This window comes from Stegodyphus dumicola, chromosome 4, assembly GCF_044657685.1.
Source record: "Stegodyphus dumicola isolate Sdum_Otavi_A_Nest chromosome 4, ASM4465768v1".
In the NCBI taxonomy this organism is placed as follows: Eukaryota; Metazoa; Arthropoda; class Arachnida; order Araneae; family Eresidae; genus Stegodyphus; species Stegodyphus dumicola.
The window spans coordinates 129,683,591-129,706,532 of record NC_140771.1 but is presented as its reverse complement, the minus strand read 5'-3'; the positions used below and the strand labels follow the sequence as shown (position 1 = coordinate 129,706,532).

Sequence of the window (22,942 nt, the reverse complement as noted above, 5' to 3'; positions counted from 1 at the left end):
TGTATTTTATGGCTTACGAAGTTACTCATTAAAAGGCTAAAATGTAAACTATTATTTATTGAAGACTTTATTGAAGGATTAACTGATTGTTCCGATTGTTGATAAACTGACGGAAAAATTTATTCGGTCCACAAACTGGACGAGATTTACTTACTCTAAGTAGAAACAGCTGTCTTAACATGGTTTAGATATATTATGACAATGAACGGTGCAATTTCCATAAGTGGCCCGATGTTCACACAGAAAAGTTGTTGACTCATTTCTTAAATGGGATAAGATTTTGAAGCAGTTAGGACATACTTTTAAAATTTTCAAGTCAGAAACATCCTTTTTCGGATATATTCATATGACGAAACACTCATATGTTTGCTGACGGTTCGGAAGAATAAAGAAAGGAAAGTTTACTCAATCATTTAAAATATGATTGCGTCATAATGCACCTTTAGGCTTATGAAACAGGCCTAAACAGCCTAAAAATGGAAACAAGAGCTGAAAAGCAGAAAAAAGTTTAACTCACTTAATTTTCTTCTCCACTTTGTTTCCGTTTAGCGTGTTTCGATTCTATACTATGTATGAAATAGATAGTAAAACAAATTCCAAATTTGGGTTTTCAGGTGCACATATTCGAGTGGAGGACTACGTTATTCAAAATTAGATGTCTAGGTGCCGTTGTTTTTTCACAATACGAGAAATATAGTACATACATTCATACAGATTCTTCATTATTTAATTTCTTTAAATATAATGCAGGGCTCCAATATTTGATGGCAACAATTTGAAAAGTGAAACGCTGTTTTATAGTGGACGACCCAAATTTTCAACAAACAAGTAAATCTCTATCATTTTATAGGAAAACTCGTTAACTTAAAGAGGCAAAATAATTCTTTTTGGTGTTATACTTTATATGTTACTGCAAATATCTGTAAAGCATGAAGGGCGCCCTTTTTTTTATTTTTGAACAAAAAATGTAAGAACATTTGGAATTTTAAGCTTATCATTTAAAGTCATATTTAAAAGATAAATACAAGCATTATTTAATAGCGATTTATCAAACTTCATGTGTTGATGCCATGCCGGATCTTGGAACAAATGTTATCCATCCTTTAGCTAAACATAAAAGAAAAACTGGTAATGAGAATGATCCAGACTCGAGACCGCGAGCACGCAATTAATCTTTCTTCAGGATGAGAAATTCAGAAGTATTGCCATGACGCCTGGCATGAGTTTCATCACACTGAGACTCCTCAATGATACTTCTGAAGAAGCCAAAAAAAAAAAAAAAAAAAAGTGACAAATATGCAGAAACAAAAGCAGTGCTGTCACAGCAGTGGACGAAAAGATTCAAACAGCTCTTGGATCTAAAATCTAATTTGTCACGAGTTAATTATAACTTTCAGCGGAGGGCAAAATTACTTTTTATTTATCTCTTGAAGTATTATAAGTAACAAATTATATCTTAGTACATGCTAATTTGGATATATTGTTTAGAATATAAAGGCTTTCAAAAAATAATTCGAATCTAAAAAAGCTATGTTTACTGTGTGTTCAAAAGGACTTTTCCGTGATAGAGAAAAAGATTATATACTAATAGTACACACTAATATATTCTGCTGAAAATTATAAAAGCAATTTTTGTATAGAAAGGAACTGGAGTCTGGAATTTCAATTTGAAATTTCTTATTACCTAATTGCAATCCTTGTAACTATAATTGATGTTTTTACCAATGGCAGGCCCAAGCCGTGAAAAGACGTTGGCCATTAATTACTAAGGCCGAAAGCGGTGGTCACTTTTATTATGGAGGCACCTAATAGGTGGACCACCGTTGCCTCCTATGAGAGGACGGACAAATTACATCGATGGTTTCTCCGGAATTCGAACCTGGACCCTTCGGTATGGCAGACAGAGTTACTAACCACTTCCCCGTCTGGGGGGCCTATAATTTAAAAAACAGCATTCATTCCAAGAACGTACATTAAGTTTCTGTTTCTGAGGAAGAAAAATGCAATTATTTTGGAAAACTTCATTTGCAGAAAATTGACATTTGAAATATCTGATAAGTCTATTTTTCTTTGAATACTGAATTCTGAAACTGATCTTGATAGTTCGTTTAAACTAATGAATTAATCTAAACCAAAAATCTACTTCTTCTTTTTTTTTTTTTTTTTTTTTTTTTTTTTAGTCTAAAGGGATTTCAGTCCCGAAGGACTATTGCTTTCGTTTTGGCATTTTGCGTCGGACTCATAAACGTCGGTTCACTTTTCAAACTGTTGCCACAAAATGTTAGAGTCCTGCATTATATTTGAAGAAATTAAATAATGAAAAATCTGCATAAATGATTGTCTATTTCTCGCATTGTGATAAAACAATGGTACATAGAGCCATCGAATTTTGAATGACGAAATCCTACTGCGAATATGGGCATCTGAAATCCCAAATTTGGAATTTGTTTTATTATAGATTTTATATTTTGTAAAACTTTAACGAATTTTTGATTTACAAACTCAATGCTTTAAAAGCGAGAAATGGCAACGTTATATATAAAAAAAAATACTTTTATCTCCAGCTCGCGAGACTGTGTATATCGGAAATTCTAAAGATATGCTTAATTTAACATTATTTTGCGATATTGCTCTTGAACTGAATTTTATGGTTTAAGTGCAAAGAACATGATATTTAATAAATAAATGTAACACACAAAACGTTAAAAAACGCCCCTTTGGACGTAATTTAAAATCTAAAAAATTTCAGATTTTTTTTTTTTTTTTTTTTTTACATTATAGACGTAGAGTTTCTTTTTTCCAAAAAATGGCTATGCTCATTTCATAACAAAGACTCAGAAGTGAAATATTTGTAACAATGTAGGATTTCCCTTAGTTTGAATAACCAATTATTTTAATTTTGGTATTATTGTGAGCACGCAGTACGTGCCTTTTTATTATAACGTTGAAATAAAAAGAAAATAAACGTTTATACTATAAATCTTTTATGTAATATTGTCACCGTCATACATGGTTTGATGCAGTAGCATTAAATACGAAATGCTCCCGATATCAAGTCAATAATGGAAACCAGTCAATTAAGGCTGCTATAACTTTGAAATTTTGCAACGGCTCTAGTGAAAAACATCAATAAAATATTTGGTGGAGAACTAATGAGAGATGCACGCGTCCTTTTGCTCAAGTGGTTTTTGGTTGCAAAACTAAACCCGTGGCCATTTTCCTTACTCCATTGGTTCGAATGAATTAAAGGATTTGGTTGAACTATTCTATGACAAACTGTATTAGAAATCGCTCATGCACTAATTGTACACTTTTTAAGATTTTCAGAGCACTTGACTATAATTGGAAACGTAAGGAAGCTCAATGAATAGATGCATCAACTCGCTGATGAAAATAAAGTACGCCGTTTGGAAGTGTGTCCTTTTTTCTTGGGAAGATCACTATTCACTCGTTCCAAGAGGAGAAACGATAAATCTAGCTTGATAGACTACATGTATGTGGCAAATCACTGAAAAATTATTCTTTAAGCAACCGGCATTTGTGAACAAACATGGAGTCTTCATGATAACGCTCCACCACACATCGCAATGTCCACCATGCAGGAAAGAAAAATATTTGTGCTATGAGATTGTGCTTCATTCTCCATTCTGTCCTGACATTTTCCCAACAGATTACCATTTTTTTCCTAATACTTGGAATATTTATCTTAGATGTTTTACAAACCGTACATCAACTGATCTAGTATTGGAGGATTCCATCTATTCAAGGAACAACGATTTTTAGAAACGTAGTATAAATGGACTTGGAACATATTGGTAACAATTCATCGATGCTTGTTGGAGAATGGTTTGGTCAAAAGATGTTTTCAATCTCTTTGGTTTTAAATCGTTTTCAAAATCTGTGATTGCATTCGCAACAGCCCATAACTTAATTTAGCGTACTCTAAATATTCTCGAAGATATATATTAACCTAAAATAGAGCAAAATAATTAAACTTATTTTAGAATAAAAGTTGATTATCTTGTGGAACACACTAAATGTTTCACTGAAAGTGAGAAAATATATTTGTGGACATCACTGACATATACAACTAAGTCAAGCCTGAAGAATATTCGACTTCAAATTTTATTGTTAGAAAAACATTAGTTTCCTTTCTCTTGATGAAACTTGAAATGCCTGCTGAAAAGAGGTGAGGATATATGAAATTTAAATGTAAAAAGGTTTTCAGGAAGAATTCAAAGATTGGATGTGTCATTCGTTTCTTTCTCTAGAAATCGAAAGCCATCTATGTATGTCAATCAGAGATTTTTTTCTGCATACATTCACTACTGTATTCACACATCCTGCCATGTGTTCTTAATCCAAAAAAATTCAAAATGTAGTTTACACTAAAAGAGTATAGCTTTTGATAAATAGAAAATAAATAAAATCACAAGTCTACCTATCATATGTCAAGAGCACTGTGCACTAAATCAAATTAAATCAACATTCTTTATTATATAAAACTTTCTTTAAGTTCGAGCATTTTTAATAGCTTCCCCGCATTTCATTTATATTGCCCTAATTTGTTTTACACTATTTTTGACTTTTTTATTTCCAATGGCAGACAAGAAGACAACTGCAGTCAGAAATACTAACGGAAGAAACAAGTAATAAACTAGAACTACAGTAACTTCTATAAAATCGTTCATCTTGGGCTGAGCTCTCCAGTATTTTCTACCACAAGTATCCCGAACCTATTGCAGGGCAGTGATTCAAATGTTTCGCGTCCATTTCCTCACGAATGTTGCACAGTTGGCAAAGAGGACTTGGACGTATTTTTATATGATATAGATGCTTGGAGAGGCAATCATTGCCAGTAGCGAGGCGAAAAGTTGCAACAGATCTGCCCCTTGGCCATAGTGGAATATATGTGATTTCCTCAATCTATGTTTCCTATTTTGACTTACAGCGGCCGTGCGGTAAAGTCGCTGAACACTGGTAGTTCGGTCCGAGGTTCGAATCCCGCGAACGGGCTGGCTGCATGGTTGTTTTCATGGTTTTCCCCATGTGTAATGTGTATACGAGCCAGTTTCCCTTAGAAAGTCCTCCACAAAGGCATCCCTCCCCTTAGGCAGATAGCCCTACCGTGCTTTGCCATAATTAAATACACCACCACCACACCACCTATTTTGACTTAGAAACAAGCATTTGCAACGTACTCACAAGCGTTTCCAGTAAGCTTGGATACCTGCAAATACTAAGCTTTTCACTTATTGTTAAACTTTTGTTTAACAATGTTTCCTTTTACACAGAACAATCATAACAGTGGCATAGTATATTGCTTTTTAATTAAAATTTGTTGATTCCTTGATACCTTCTGATGGAAATCTCAAACAGGTAGCTGAATTTACTGAAATTTTTTTTAATGCATTATATGTAAGAGAGGGTCTATCAAACTATTCTTGACTACAATGAAACTATTGCAATTTACTGCAAGTTTATATATAAGGCGCATCTAATCTTACGTAAATGTGATAATTATTAGCATACCTCTATATTATGTCATAAGCGTACATTATAAGAATGAGAATTACTTTGCCAGCTTTGAACTTTCTAATGCACAAAATTAAACTGTTGATTCTTTAAATTAACAAAAATATGAAATGCTTGCAAAAATTAAAAGAAACAGAAAAGATTAAAATAACAACTTATTAGTTAAAAATGAAAAAGTTTTAAAATAACACATTTATGAATCTCGCTCACGACAACGTGACTTAAATTTATATTATCACATGTATATTAAAAGTGTAGAAAAAATATATTAGTGATTAATTTGCATAAACGTTTTTATAAAAGTGTAGAAAGAATAGTTTTACAGAGTTAAATGACGTAAGTAAAAAATCGATGAAATAAATATTTAAAACAATATGAAATAAACTCTGGTTCTTTGTTTTATTTTTAGAGCAAAGAAAACAATTTAAAACTTTTAAGTTTGAACAAAGATAAAGAAAATTGAAAAGTGACGCTTGAAGGATTTTCTAAGAAATAATTCATAATATTGTTACGTATGCTATTCTCTAAAGCTAAAATATCTATTTACGCGAAGCACACATGAAAGGAAAATCTTTCTGCTATATGTACATCAGTTAAATTCTTTTTATATGTGATAGAAAATTATTGTGAAATTATAGGATCCTAAAATTTAGCATTTACCATTGATATGTATTCTGTGGTAATAACGAATATACTTCATTTAAATGATCAAATTCGAAAATTTAATAAGATTGCTATGCCACATCAAAGATAAGACGAAGGAAATGAAATCTTTATGGAAAAAACCACAGAGTCTATTTACTCTCGAAATTTTCCTAAGCTACTTTTTTAAAACTCATTGATAGCGCATGTATATAAAATACTTTATATGACTAACTTGATTAAAATTCAGAAATCGCCTGGATGTCTGTTGAGGAGAAAATGTTTTCTTAACGGATTCTCTAAAGAGTGAAATGTCTAGAAAAACAAACCACAAAAAGGAAAGAGAAGATGAACTATTAAAACTGGCACTTGATGGAGAAATAAGGATGTTGGGCAAGATGAAGGATTGCACACTTTATTCCCCTCAGAATAGTCTAGATATCAAGCCTTTGATTGGCAAGCAAAGTTAATGAAAGTATACAGTTTCTTATATTTACAGACAGGCGGTGACATCTATCAGACTGACTGCTTCTTCCCAACTGATCTGAGACGAGGGAAATTTTACTTTTTCCTTTCGTTACGCTATGTCCTGAAGCAAGACTATAGAATATATAGTTTACTCGCGTGTTTACAGTATTTTATATTTTCAACTACAACATATATCATAATTATTTTTAGAACCTTTATTCAAAGAAAAATTATTTAGGATTTAATTTTTTAAGTCATTTTTCTTCGAATCCTGCTTAAATGAAAGATAAATTAGCGATTCCTTAGTTTGATGATTTATAGCATAGTAATACACGCATAGCAGTTCTATTATATTCAGTTCCATTTCATTGTCTAGTTCAGTTTCCTGTTTTGCTCATTTAATTAGCAATTCATAGCAACAATTATACCTTTATAAAGAAATATACTGCAATATATCTATATTGTACTAAGTATTAAATTATAAATGTTAACAGCAACGGATACAAGGGAGTATCAGCTTAGCGTTTTTCAAATTATACGTTGAAAAAATAATTAAAAAGTAAAATTCTTCTGTGAATCTACGAATTGTGAATTAAGAGCTAGAATATAGTAAGCATAGCTGTTATAAATTATCATAAAAATTATACGATACTGCATTTGTTTCAGTGTTGAAAATTTTAATATTGTATCTATAATTATGTAACTTCACACAATTAAGCATAAAACTATTTCTGTGATCCAGTCTTGTGAAATGAATATTCAAAGTAATCAATAAATTCCTCAAACCTTTATTCTTATACACTTTTTAGAAATTAAATTTATCGATTTTCTTGAAATCTTAAAATGAATCATTTCGTAGGTTATGTTAATACGGCAAGTGACGCAAAGTATTTGGCTTGAGATATATGCATTAACCATTCTGAGGCATACGAGCTTGTAAATTTTTATCCTGAAATTTTCAACAATCTTTTGTATCCACGCTACTTGTTAGAAAGACAGGGCAGGTTGTATCTGACGTATTTAAAGTACTTACGCTGAAAGAATGCCATGTGTGCACCTACGGTCTCATTAGAGGCCCTTACCTATTTTTGTAAATCCCACTGCATGTTTGATATTACCTGCCGACGGAGATCTGCTTTTGAAGAAGCTATCAGATGCATACAGATAACAGATGACGGTGCTCTAGTTGTACATCAACAAAACCGTACAAAATTTGAGGAAAGTTATGGAACTCCTTTCAAAACGGCTAATGGACTTAGGCTTCATTATGAATACGGTTACTGTAAGAATCAACAACTAATTTAAATAAGGTGCTCTATATAACGAAAAACCTTCCATTTCCTCGTGTGGAAGCTATAAGCATTCTCGAATGTTAACTGTCTTCTATAAGAGCCTATCGTTCACCAGAAACTATGCGAAATAAATTTAAACCAAAGTAATAATAAAAATTTTAGCGATATTTTTAATCAAATTTTGGTTATGTAATGTAGTTTTTTCAAAGAAAATTTGTGGTTTTATTTTTTAATACATAAAGATTAATCTATAATGCATTATATAAAATTCAAGCTTTCAGTTGGTGTTTCCACTCTTACTTTCAACCAGATGCGTTCAAACTTGATACTTTAACTCATTGAAATAGTTATTTTAATTTGTTACCTAAATGCATTCAGAAAGTTTTTGTATGTTAATGCATAATGAGTAACTGAATTTTTTTTTACATGACAACCAGATACGTTCCTTAAATGGTTCTCCTATTTGAAATTCTAATATTCTAATAATATAATTTAATAAAGAAATGGCATAGTGATCAGAAATTTCAAAATTTAAACGTATGTTCTTCAAGCAATTCACAAGAAAAAGATGGTGAATACGTCTAGAGTTTCGAATCAAGCAGGCGTAATAATGTTTAGTCTTTTAGAGTAAATCAAAATATTTTAATAACAGAATTTTCAATCTGAAAACTTCAGATTATAGACGCATGCACCAAATAATGTACTATTATAGTTTCAACAAAGTTTTATAACTTTAAAATGCAAAAATCTAAGTTTAAAACACAATTGCAATTTCTTCGCAATATGAAGATTTTAGTTTATTCATATCGAAAACAATTTTAAGCTCCGCAATTACAGTACACCTACTAAGTTAAGAACTAATTATTCAAGAAGTAGACTTCCGCTTTTTCCAGTGGATTGCCTGTACACAAAGCTTGCAATACGTATATTCCTCGAGTGATAGTATTTTTTACAGCATCAAACACAAAATCAGGGAAAAAAAAACAATAAGCATCTCGAAGAGCTATTTGAAAATATAAGGTTATAAGGTATTGTTTCTCTCCTTCTGGTATGCCTTCGTGGTGCAACGGTAGCACATGCGGTGCGCATTCGAGAGGTTAACGTTCGGCATTGCTCATTTTTCACGTGTCCCGCAAAGAAAAAAAAAATATTTAAAAAATTTGAAAGCTTTCTGATTTTATATTACGCCCAAAGGGGCGTTTTTTTAACGTTTTGTGTGTTACCTTTATTTATTAAATATCATGTTCTTTGCACTTAAACCATAAAATTCAATTCAACAGCAACATCGAAAAATAATTTTAAAATGTGCAAAGCTTTAGAAACTCAAACAAAGCTGGGTTTCTCCACCCACCAAATTTTATAGGCCGAAAAATTACATATAAAATGAAGTTTGACCAACAGTAATACATTTTCTTTCTTTTTCATTCCACCCTTCAACAAATAGAAACAAAGCCGCAGTACAAAGACGCGAGCTGGACAGTAAATCACCCCAAACTCGTGAGAAAAAAAAATTTGAACCCAGCTAACAAACCTAGAAGAACAAGAGATAAAGTTACTGCTGCCTTTAAAATAAGAAATTACAGTCGCCCCTCTATTCGAAAGAACCCATTTATTCAACATTCACATTCCAGCATTCACATAGAAAAGCGAAGCAAAGACGCCAATTAAATCTTCCTTTACAACCCAGTAAACAAAATCCCTTGCAGCGCGGAAAAATACAACTATACAGCTCTCTGTTATCGTAAATGCTATTCACAATCAGTTGGGGAACACTAAGATCTCTGCTTCTGCCCAGATGTTCCGAAAAAAAACTGCTCCTTGTCTTTGTTAGAAATATAATAAAGACTAAATACAACTAAAGATCTTAACTGCTAAAATAATAAATATCCACTATCTCTTTACAACAATTTCAATTATATAAATACCTAAATAGTGATTAAATAAGTAACATAAGCAGAATTAAAATTTTGCAACGCAACACCTGTATAATGTATCCCGTATAAATCATTCGCTATTCATAATTGAAATGCGTTCAGTGGTTTATGACAATCCCGCATTATATTATAATTTTATACAAATAGTGGGAAATTACCCAATGCTCTTTCTTCTCAAGCTGTAATTTCTAGACAATAAATAATGCGGTAATTAATTTGATGGGAATTTAAAAAACTGAAATTAAGATGCATATTCATTTCAACTTTGATTTTATAGAATAATATTAGCTGATTCTTAAATATCGAAATTTCATTTTTGAATAATGACGAAATGATTTCAAAAATAAAAAAGCATGCTCGTTAATGTGCACTTATATGCTAAGAAATACATCATAACCCTTTCTCCATATTACATTTACCACATAAAGAATAACAATGTCACTTTATATATTTGACTATAAGAACAAAAACTGTTATTAAATCTTGAATTTGTTTCTACCCAATATTTAAAGCGTTTATTGCAATCAGATTAATTTTAGTTTTTTCTAATAATTTGAATTAGCATGAAAATTTAAGTTTCTTTTTCATTATTTTACAAGTTTTCTTTATATTTGTGGTGAATACTTGTCTGTTAATAAATATTGCCTTGAAATCTGAAATTTAATAATTGTATTTTGCATTTCGTGTTCTGTTTCATACGTGAGAATTCCAGGAATTTAATAATTCACAACAATCATTATTAATTATATTAAGAACGTTACAACCATTTATGCATAATTTAAGTCATGAATTCGAATTATGATGTAGAGTTTTATGAAATTTTATAGTAATCAAATTTTGACCCATGAAACTTAAAATATACAGTATATTAAGACAAATGTAAATACACTGTCATTCAAACATAATTTCATTGCAAGCATTTTTCCATGAATATCTTCTCTCTTTACGTTTGTGTCACTTGAAGAATACCTTTCAACTTAACATAAATGAATGCCATGCGGTGATTATTTAGAATGCACAGAAATGAGAGCATTCGCACTCGAAAGTAAATGGCGTCATTTCATATGCTTGAGCTTTAAATATATCAGACAGGAAGAGCAAAATGACAAATGGGGAACGGGGAATTTTCGTTCTCTCTTTTTTACTGTCTTATCTCTTTTTTCTTCTTTATTATTTTCCTCCCCCGCTTTTTAATTTCGCACTCCTCTGCTTTACGTTTCTCCTAATGTTTATCTTGAAAACGTTAGAACGAAAAATTTCAAAGCGGCATAAATAGCAACAGCCTCATTTCTCTTATATACGGAAAGTTACGATGCGGAAGTTTCTTCGTAAGGGTTTATGTTTCTTTCATATTTTACAGCTGAAACCTCTACTTCTGTGTCATTTATGCTCATCTTTAAGGTTTAGTTATTTTCTAGGACACATTTTCTGCCTTAATTAACTAAACCACTTAGACCTCTTAAGAACATTTTTCTGTTTTCCCATTCAAATATATCACAATAAGAGCTTCACTTAATAAATTGATATATGCTTTTAATCATTTACTTACGAATTTGTTGACACATTATCCAAGAAACAGACTACAGAAGCCACATTTTTCAGAGATTTTTTAAAAATTTTGTTTAATTATATGCTTACGTAATCCTTAAAAACGTAAATTACGATACATTAGAAGTACCGAATGATTTGAATCAATTCGAACAATCGATGAATATTTGGGTTCGGAAAATATCGATAACAACTTCCGAACATGTAAATTTTTGAAACATGATTTCCATCTTGCTAATAATGGCTTAGTTATAGGTTTTTAAACTTTCATCTTAAGGTATACATAATTCAGTCTGTTTGGAGTTATTCCAAGACAAGGTGCTCCATGAGTCAAAAATCTCAATGATTAAAATGCCAGATGTAGCTAGCGTTAATTTATCTCAAATTTCAGTGTTATGGCAACAACTCACCCGGCTTTTTCCTTACTGGTTAATTCAAAATGCTCTATTTTCTTATAACTTCGTTCTGGATAATATTATTTTGGCTTTTTTAAAAAAAATTCCCTTTAATCTTCGGCAGCTTATTCAAATTCGTTTTGTGAGGCAGGGGTGTCTGAGGCAATTCATAAAACAAGCGTGATCTTTATTTCATAACTGCGAATTTATTCATCTCTAGCAATAAACGTTTTAATTCCCAGTCTCTACATGTTACGCGGTAAGTGTTCATTCATGTTCAAGGTCTCTTGTTCACGGTGGTTTTCACACAATTCGCAAATTTCAGATTAAGCGGATAATCCTCATACAAGATTTTCCAAAAATTATTTAACAGTCTTTCGCGATATTAATACCTTTTTAAGAAAATTTCCTTAGTGCTCCACATGTTATTAGAGTATTTGACAGGAGGAAAATTTTCTGTCCTAGAAGGAAATGAACAGTTGACAGAACTTGTGGCTCACTGGAACTTGGATGTAAGTAAAATGTCGACGATTTACACTTCTTCAGTTTTAGTCAGTACAGTTCGGATTCCTCGGGTAGCACTGATGTTCGACCGAAATATTAATACTGCTTTGAAGGACCGCACGAGTCTTTCATATAATTCACCCCACCACACGTTTCTTTCAATGATGTAACTTAACTAAATGCCCTTTGTGGCAGAATAATTTTTTACATCAGGATGATTTAATACCTTCTGAATTCCGTATCAGCTGCTTTTCATTTACGAGCATATATGTAAGCATATAACAGAGCACAAGTCTCTTCTTGAAATAAATCGACGAAAATGAAGTAGGAAAGATTTATTAATTTAGAAGTCAAACAACAAAATCAGCGTTATATTTGCAAATTTTCACAGGACTTTTTCACAGGTTTTACCAAACCATTAACTTCAGCTGCCAAAGGGCAAATAAACGAGGTAAGATATAGTGATAAGATAAGATAAGAATGGCTGGAAAGAGTTAAGCTACTGGCGCCATCTATTGATGAAGCAAGAAAATAAAATATAATTTCCTTAAAGATAGATTGAAATTAGGGTCGTTAACCTTTCTGTTCTATTTAACGACCCTAATTCCAATTCATTTGCACTTTGGCAGTTGAGGAGGCTGGTTCGGTAAAATCATCAAAAGTAGTCCTGTGAAAATTTGAAAATACAAAGCTGATTTATGTTGTTTGACTTATAAATTAATATTTATTCGGCATGTTATTTTTTCTTAAGAAAAGATTTAGTTGCGAGATCTTTCGTTAGCTTAAAATGAATACCTCAAGTCACTGAGAGGGTGAATAATAGGCTATAATAATTCGGATCTTCATTTTTAATGTAAAGGAGACCTGTATAGTCCAATCCTATTACATCAAAGGGATTTATTCGTTTTTTTCATTTCTAGATGAAGGTAATAGTGCCATTACTTTTGCATCGGCCTGGAGTTGTAAACGCAGACATAGAACACAATTTCTTATAACACGTTTCATATTTTGTCTGGATCTAATTATCTGATTTTTTTACTAAGGAGCATGAGAATTTTAGCTACACCTTTATGAAGAATTCTTATGTGCATCACGTACCAAACGTTCTGTATATTGAGTTTCTGAAGGAATAATTATGGGGTGCTGTTCATAAGAACTTGAAGATGACGTTTGTAATCTTCCTCCTAACAAAACTTTTTCTTCACTTAGAAAAGGATTCAGTTCATAAATGGTAAATAGTTTGGAAGTAAACTGTTAAAATTATAAACTATTAATTTCGTCAGGAAAATATTCATATTGAACTTTTTTATCAAATGCAAAGTTCTTTTGCAGTCAAAGGTCTTCTTTTTTTGTCAGTTTTATTTCTCAAATTGTGAATATAGCTAAATATCCATTTAGTCACTCTAATAACTGATTAATTTATTATACTTTCCAAGATGCAAAAGAGAATTAGAAGTTTCTGCACTGGAGGCTGTACACTAGTATCATTTGTGCACTTTTTCTGTTTTAATTCAACAACATAAAATTCCAGGATAGGAGCAAATTTTCTAGATCAAGCATTCATCGGTTCAGAAAACCAGTCTAGTCCAGAGCGCCATAATTTTTGGAAGAAAACAAATATTCAGCTCAACATCCTCTAAATAAAATGTCCACTGAATTGGACTTTTCTCTACAATGTCTCCAGTTACTTAAGCAAGTTAATCATTGTATTCCTGATACTCGATTTTTTACAAACTTTTTCTAACGTTCAGGAGCACTAGGATTCAGTGAATCTTTATCATACTCTCAGTCCATAAATAGATATTTTTTGAGGAAGTGAAAACAATTCCTTAAAATGTTTAGCAATTCTTGGTTATGTTAATGCTTCTAAGAAAAGTTCTACCCGTGGCTGTGTGAATCTTTGTTTCATTACTGCGATTCTAGATTTTGCCATACCGAACCCCACCTTCCCATCCTCAGCCGATCTAAAATATGTCACTCTTTAATAAATGCATCAAAAAATAAATGCAATTAAGTACCTTTATTTTGGTTAAATTTACTGCAAAAAAATTCGCAAGAAATTTCAGATTTTTTTAACTTTTCCCCCACCACTCGGACCACAACTGTTTACACTCAGTTGGAACATCGTACGTCAAATTCTAAACCTAACCGCCAAAATTTTGCATCATCAATTTTGTGCGTAATACAAATGGTGTCAAGAAACCTACTGGATCGAAAATAGTAGTTATTACTTACTCAATATAATTCTTTTGAAGATGCTTTTACAATTATTTACTGCTTCGCACAAGTTTTCTACTTTCAAGGAAATTACATCTCTACTGGTACTTGTATACTAGTAGAGTTCTAATAATTTCTAAGGATTAAGTCCTAATTAATTCCTAAGAGGTTTTAATTAATTTAAATCCTAATACTTTTAAGGAGTTATTTTATTCATTTCCTCACTCAAATATTCCACTATCATCCCACTTTAGTTCTTCAGAATTTGTACCAAACTGACGCATATTCGTTTCGGTATCTTTCAGTACGCTATAGGCTACAGTACTTAACTTAAGCCTCTTCTATGGAATCTGCTCCACAGAAAACATCACCCACCTTTTAACATCTCGAAAATATCTGGTTTTTCTATCGTTATATTTTTACGTGTTTTTTTAATAGTACATGTCAGAATGAAAGGGCTGTATGACACACATAAAGGAACGCAATTAGTTCTATAATATTTCAAATAGTTCTATAATATTTCAAAACAATTCTATAATATTTCAAATAGTTCTATAATATTCCAAAACAATTCTATAATATTTCAAATAGTTCTATAATATTTCAAAACAATTCTATAATATTTCAAATAGTTCTATAATATTTCAAAACAATTCTATAATATTTCAAATAATTCAAATTATAAAAACCATAAAATATCTTTATCAGTTTCTGAAATTCCGAGTTGGCGAAAGCTACTCGAAGTATTATTATAACTCGAAGTATAGTACTACTATTTGAATACCGGCTGAAAATGCATCTTTGAGTTGTTTGAAATGCAATATTTCATCCAAAAACGGAAAGATTCAAGTTTGGACCAGGCATCAACCAATGTTTTAGAGGTACGGTACCTTATTGTTACATTTAAAAGATGCGTGAAACACGATATGGGCCTTAGTTTCTGACGCATTTTTTATTACCACTGGAGAATGTGGCATGTAATATATTTTGTTACTGTCAAGACCTTCTGTTTTGCACTCCTCAATTATTTCATTTTTGAACTAATCATATATTGTGCTATCATAATTCTCCCTAAGCCATTCAAAATTTTTTTATTTTATTAACTAAAATTACTAGACGTCATTTGGCATTTTCTAAATTATTACTCCACTTGTCATGATGTGATTTACGTAACAAACGAGCTACATAGTGAAATGCAATTCGTTTTCAAATTTCTCAATGACTTAACCTTTGTTTACTCATTATTGTTTCCAATAGCATTTTCAAAAGAATTATAAAATTCAAAAAATAAATTGGGATCACCATAACACTTAGGTATCGAAATATAAGGTAAACGAATGTTAGTTTTGTTTTCGATAACTGCAGCAGCATGGTCATCCCCCAGCGTATGGAGTTTCTATGTTTACCATCTGAGAGTTTAAATTAAGTTTCTTTTTTAGCCCTAAAAATACTGAAATTATTTTTTCATCATAATCTAACCAGTATAACATTTCTTTTCAATTTTGCACTCGTCACCTTTACAACACAATATTTTGTTATTAATTTCTTTTAACTCAGATTGTTTTAAAGTAAACACGAATTTTGTTGTGCCATATTTTTATCCAATAAGTGTTTTTTTTTTTTAATTTGAAGTTCTAAAATATTCATTATTTTAGAAAAAGCTTGTTTCACAGTTTTTCTAGAGGCTTTCAATTTCACGATATCCTGTTAAATTGAAAGCCTCTAGAAAAACAACAAACAAACAAAAGAAAAAAAAAATTAATTTTCTTTTTACAATCTTTAATAATTTAATCCTTATTTATTAACTCACTTGCCAAGTACAAAGCAATTGTAAGCATTCTGAATGCATGTGCTTGTTTATCTAAATCATCCATTCCTGTTAATTTCGAAGAATTATTTTCGAGCAACATAGATGCATTATTGCGTCATTTAGGGTTAACTTCTATTTTTAAAATGTATTCTCAAATCAAAATCGTAAAAAACAACCTTATATTTAGCGTAGGTATTATAAGGTTGTTTTTTACGATTTTGATTGTCACATTAGCGTGTTTCTCTTCTAGTCTAGTATTCTCAAATCTCTAAAGCTGTTCATGCGCAAATGTTAGGCGCCATGAAATGATAAAACTAAATGATCATGTAATTCAGGGTTGAAATATTCTAAATTCAAACTAGTCCATAATTAATAGGCAATGAACGTCCACATTAAATTTTAGTCACCAAGATTTATTCGATTCCACAACACCTAGCGTTGCCAGATCCAAAAACAAAAACATGCATTATGAAGCATTTACGCCATCTATAGGCGATTAAAATAGATTTGCAGATAAAATTTCTTACAGTCTTAATTATTCGGTACAGGTGGGGCATTGGATAAAACTAACCTAGAAAGATTTTTCGGATTCTGCAGTTATAAGTACCCTTTGCGCATAAAATTCCCCAGTAACTTTGTTTCTTAATCTTAACATAATCTCAATGTAAGCATTTCATAAAAGTAAAACATTGTCCATTTCGCTGTAACATTCAGTTGCATGAACAAATTGAAATTCAGTAGGAGAGCTAATTTGAATTTGAGAAAAGTAAAGTTACGCAAAATGTCCTTGAATGGTGCGCAGAAGAAGAACTCATTGCTACACGATCTCATTGTTTATGAGAATGACATGAAATTTGTAGAGCATAAAGCATTATTATATGCGGGTTTCGAATTTATTTAACTTCTACTTCCGCATTACATGCGGCTTAAGATGCTATAAAATCATTTTGTAACTCTTTTATTTTGCGTTCTCAAAGAGCATTACAATTATTAACAAAACATAGTCTGCAAAGTAAACTCAAGAATAAAACTGAATATATAGTAAAAAAAAAAATAAATAAAACTATAAACTTTTTGTTTTCTTCTTTTTACTATTTCTTGCTCTTGAAATATTTAATGCATGATGTTGAATTTAATATTACATAAATCTGAAAAAAAAATTATGATGCTTTAAATTGGTTGTAAGTTGTTCTTTACTATGATTAACTTCTGTTTGATTATGGCAAATCATGTGAAGACAATTTCGTGATATGAATAATTAACACAAAAATTTCAGAGGATATAAATAGTATATAAGACTGTCATAACATGTAATTGTGTATCTTCCTTTTTGGTTCCATTCCGCCTCACCATAAGTATATAAATATATATACACCAACTGTGTTACTCGGCTCCGTGAGCTCAGTTATTTTTATTCTTACATGTTAGTAAATTGTGCATTTTTTGCTTTAAAAATGATTGAATTATGTTTATCTTCCGGTTAAGGTTTTTACGCCTTTAATTAATCTGTATGCAATAGTTGTAGAATTATCAACAATTTAAAATTTGTCTAAGTGCGGCTAAGCCTAATTTTTTTCCATAGCAGACATATTTATTTACTTTTGAAACTTAGCAGAATAGTGAATGAAGTCAGTTTCTGCAGCTTCAGTATTTTTTTGCCGAATGGGACCATAGGTAAACTTTCAGTTTTGTGCACCCAAAATTCTGCCTTCTTGCCCGCTTGTCGAACTGCTTGTTTTTGCGTAGAAACTCTAATTTTAATAGCAAATTTTTTTTTGTAATTGTTTTAACTGTACTTGTTGTTTTATATTTTTCAATTTTTAATAAAGATATTTTGAGGGTTTCATGTATTTTTGCCTTGCCGCGAAGTGAGAACTCAATTAATTGAATAAGAAATATATCTCTAATGAAATTTGAGTAAATAAGTTTAAATGAAATGCAGCAAAAAATGCGTATAATTAAATATTCCGTACAAGTAAGTCATGTGGTGTACACATATGCTTTTTTCTACTGTTTTACTTATCGTTTGATCTGCGATAGCGCAGATATGACAAAATATTTAATACATCTGCTGAAAATAAAATTTTGAACAAACAGTATGTATAAATCAATTCATATCCAAATTCATTTATATCCATTCCAATTTTGAGACAAACTTCCAAATTTCATTCAAGAGAAGAAGAAATTACATTTAAGAAATTAGACATCAGATAACAATTGAGTTAAATAATCATCCACATTTTAGTCATTTAGAACGTGCTTGACACCCCTACTGAAGGAGTTCCAAAAGTTTTTTGGTTAAGTGCCAATCGGTTGCACGTTATTCGTATTTAATAAGTGCTTCTGTGATTTTATGTCGTTTTAGCGCATGGAAAATGAAATGTCGATTTTGTGATTTAGCAAATTATATTATAATTTACTTTCCATGAAGTCGAAGAAACAGATTATCCGGCATAGGGATTTTCAGTTTACCGGTGTTTTAATTTACTGCTAAATTGCTACAAATTTATCAGTTCTAAATAATATTATTTAATAAGCGAATACTATGGTTAATTTCTAGATTATGATATACTGTGAATAAATGTCTCATAGGTTGCCAAATCGATATCAAATGGTAAAATAGATATTTCCTTTTGTTTTAATATCATTATCTTCTTGAAACGTCATTGTCATTTTTGTTTAATAATTATAATAGCTATTTGTTTATGTTTCAATTTTTAAGAAAGTTAGTTCGATGAAATGTTTTTGGGATATAGAATCATATTTAGAGGTTAATTGGTCTTTAAAGATTTTCATATTAGTTCTTTAACTTCCGTATTAAATTGTTCGTTGGTGCATGTGAATCTGTCTGTTTGGTAATTCTTTTTTAAATAATAAAAATTAATCTTAACTTTCGTTTTTAAAAAAACATTTGTGGGCACGAAAGTTGTGATTGTCTGGTGAATAAAAGGTTATTTAATTGTTAGTATATTTAATGATGTAAATTTTCAGATAACATGAAACGGATTGTTAAAGAGATGATTACTTACTTTAGGCAAGCAATAAAGTACAGGTTTATCCTTATACAAAGTTTAACGAATATATATGTCTTTTATAAGTTATTTGAAAACGAAATTGATAATCTTAAAATACTAGTATTGTTAAAATTTGTTTCACCATTATTCTTTTTTTAAACAACTTTAAAAAGAGCTAAAACTTTTGCATTGCACGTGTAGAGCTATTTCATTTTATTCCTAATTCTTATTTCGTAATGTAAAATGCTGGATTTAAATACACAACATTTTAGTTGTTAATTAAATTTCCATGCAGTTGCTTCCATGAAACAGTATCTTATTTTCCTGTTAATGATAGAAAAGTTTAAGGCAATTTGTCATACACTCGATAAAATTAATTTCAAAGATTGTTCCAATACAGTCTGCGGTTTACTACGTTGCTACGATTTTTTATATATGAAAATATTATCATAATCATTATTAAAATTTTAAAAGAGTATTAATGTTCTATTGCTCCTTTGAAATTTTACAAAATTTGTTTAAGCATATTCTTATATTTGCAAAAACAGTTTACACTAGGTAACATTCTTGACGAAATTAAAAATGTTGCACGAGCGGTATACCGTAGTCAACATATTAGTATGTTAAAATATGATCGTACTTATTTGAAACTTATGTACAGTGTGCATAAGCCAGCATAATCGTCTAATATGTTTAATTTCATGCGAACCTGTATTTGCATGCAACGCTGATCTTAAACATTTCTGCTCTTTTCGATGTACCATAACTAGCTTTGGTACTATCATTCGAAGGCAAGGCTGGAGAAACGAATGGAGCAAAATTTCTGATAGTTGACTGACAGATTATAATGAGAAGCACTTAATGATGAATCAATATTCATCTGCATCAGTTATACCTTCAGAGGCATGCCAAACTATAAGACTATTTGACTATTATCAGTATTGTAAACTCGAAGTGAAATCTCTAACATCTGATACTGTGGCTCATTTGCTGTTCCGAAGTCCTAATATTTTTAATACAATGGCATTAGATGAATGTTGTGATGTCCAGCTTATCGCTCGTAGATCGTTAAAATTTGGGGTTAAGGTTTATTGGAGAAGTGAAATCCCTCAACATAATAGTTTATTTTTCTTCCGACTGCTTTGTACTAATTGTAAAATTTAGAGGTGTATTCATAATTCAGAGTAAAATTCAGAGGGGTGTTCGTAAACCAAATTATGATAGAATTTGTGCAATACAAGGAGTTATTTAATTGTTTCGCCTTCAAACAATAACTCGTATATTATTTCATTATTTCGCGAAATAAAATGGCACGTATTCCAGATCATTGATATTCAAACTATGGGTCGCGAATAGTAGGGTGGATAAAAATCCTAAAAAGCTTTAAGTGATTATAAGTGTCTACACTCTGACTGGGGTCATTTGCATTTTTATTGGGTAGAACTGCCATAACTTTAAATACCATTGTTCTAGCCTGTTCTATTCATTTCTTACAATATAGCGACGCAGACGAACCTTATCATTCCGGACTAACATAAAACTAAGTTGCAAAATTTCACAATTTGTACCCCATGTTGTTTTGCAAGTTACACGTTTATTTTTATAAGTAGGCAGACAAAAGAAAAATATGTAACTCATAGAAAAGTCCAAGTTGTTAAATTTACTATGAAAAGGATCGCCTTGATCATAACTTGATCAGATATATGGACTGAACAAACTTATAATCTTCTGATGGATTACACTAGAATGAATTTCTTTGTTATTAATTTGTGTAGTTAAACTAAATGTTCATGATATGGTGATACATTCACACATGAGCTGTGCGTCGTATAATGTAAGGCATATTCTCGCAAAATCACTCAAATATGCCGATACATTTTATTGTTCCCTTTATTTCCTATGTTTTAAAACAATCATAAATTTCAAAAGATATGCAATAAAAATTTTTTTCTCGTTAGAGAAAAAATTGTTATTGCATTTCGAGAAGCGGCATAAGCCATTTTTCTAGGAAAAAAGACTTTCCAGTCATCTTAAGTCCCAGCTGTGTTGTCCTACAAATTTTCCTTCATTCACTTACATACTTTAGTATCTCAAAGCTCAGAATATCTGCAGAAATTATTTTGCTTTAATATTATTTCCGACTCCATTCCATTCTCATTTACACTCATTACATTCTAATATATCCATCTTTTACTACACGTTTAACTTTTGAAAAAAATACTGAATGGTCGTTTCTGAGATTCATATAAATGTATTATTGTATTAATAATACATAATACAAATCTTTCCACATCTACATACCTAGCACCCTGAGTATTTTCTAATTATGTTCTCCAATCCAGATAAGGTTTACGTATAGATGTACTCTTGAGTTAAACCTTTCAAAACGTGTCTTACCTTTTCTCTGAAACCATCAATAGCTGCAAAATTCCCGTTAAGAGTTTTGCTGCACTTCTTGTTTTTTAAGGTATTTCTCATCCTTTTAAATCCATGAATTTCGAACTTTAATTTCATTTTTCCAGTTTTTCTAATTAATCTTGAATTTATTCTTTCTTGAAGCCATCTACAGACTGACCAAAATAACAGAAACACTGCTTAAAATAGTTTTCTTTGTTGCTGTTGAATTAACAGTTAATTGTTTATAATGCTGTTCAGTCAATCGGCTAAGAAAGATAGCATCGTATGTTTCTCAGCCGCACCGTATTTATGCTTATATAATCGTATTTATGCTTTTAATCGTAGCATGGTATTTATGCTTATATCATTGTATTTATGCTTTTAAGCATAACATCGTATTTATGCTTATTAACATGTGATTTACCCTTTCACTAGAAAGTATCTCACTTTCACTCTAAATTTTCTCTTAAATAATATCTGATTATAAACCATCAAATTTACTTCATAAAAAGCAACATTTTTAGAAAAAGATCTTACAATCTGAACTCTTCCATGGGAATTCAGAAACATTTTTGATATCAGTCCAAAACTGACGCATGCAACCTAATTTTATACCAGAACACATTTTTACAGAATTTGCTGTTATAATTAGATTTTCTTGAATTCCGAAAACTTAAGGCATAGCAATGTATTTCAGCAAGGTATGAATTCCTGAATCGTTTTTTCCCTCAAGCCTTAGCTGAAAAAGAAATTGTATATTTTATTACGCGCTAAATAGACATATGCAGTTAATAATTTAGACCTTTTCATTATCTGAACAGCGAATAGACAAAATTTTAAAGTTTTTTTCAGAAACCTATGTGCAGTAGTTTTATGTAGAAATGAAATTAGTGAATTAAGAGATGTCATTATAATTATTAATATATTCTATGCAGGGAGTTTCTGAAGGATTACTTGAATAAATATATATTTGAAGACTGAACCTATTTGCTTCGTAGATACAGTTTAAAAAATAAATCAAATAACTCACTGCGATACTTTTGGCAAAGTGACACGTTTTAATAAGAACGCACTCCACTCTTTATACGAGACCGTACAAAAAAATGTCAGTGACGAAAATGGTTTTCCCATAATCACACTACATGTAGAGTGATTATGGGAAACCATTTTTGCTCGACTGTAATTC

The 22,942-nt window shown here is 30.9% G+C and overlaps 1 protein-coding gene across 6 annotated transcripts in view; it reads right to left on the bottom strand.

Annotated features, from left to right (window-relative positions):
• Positions 1-22,942, bottom strand: part of LOC118198248 (filamin-A-like) — a 197,977-nt gene that overhangs the window by 111,125 nt on the left and 63,910 nt on the right. The gene's annotated exons all lie outside the window — the stretch shown is intronic.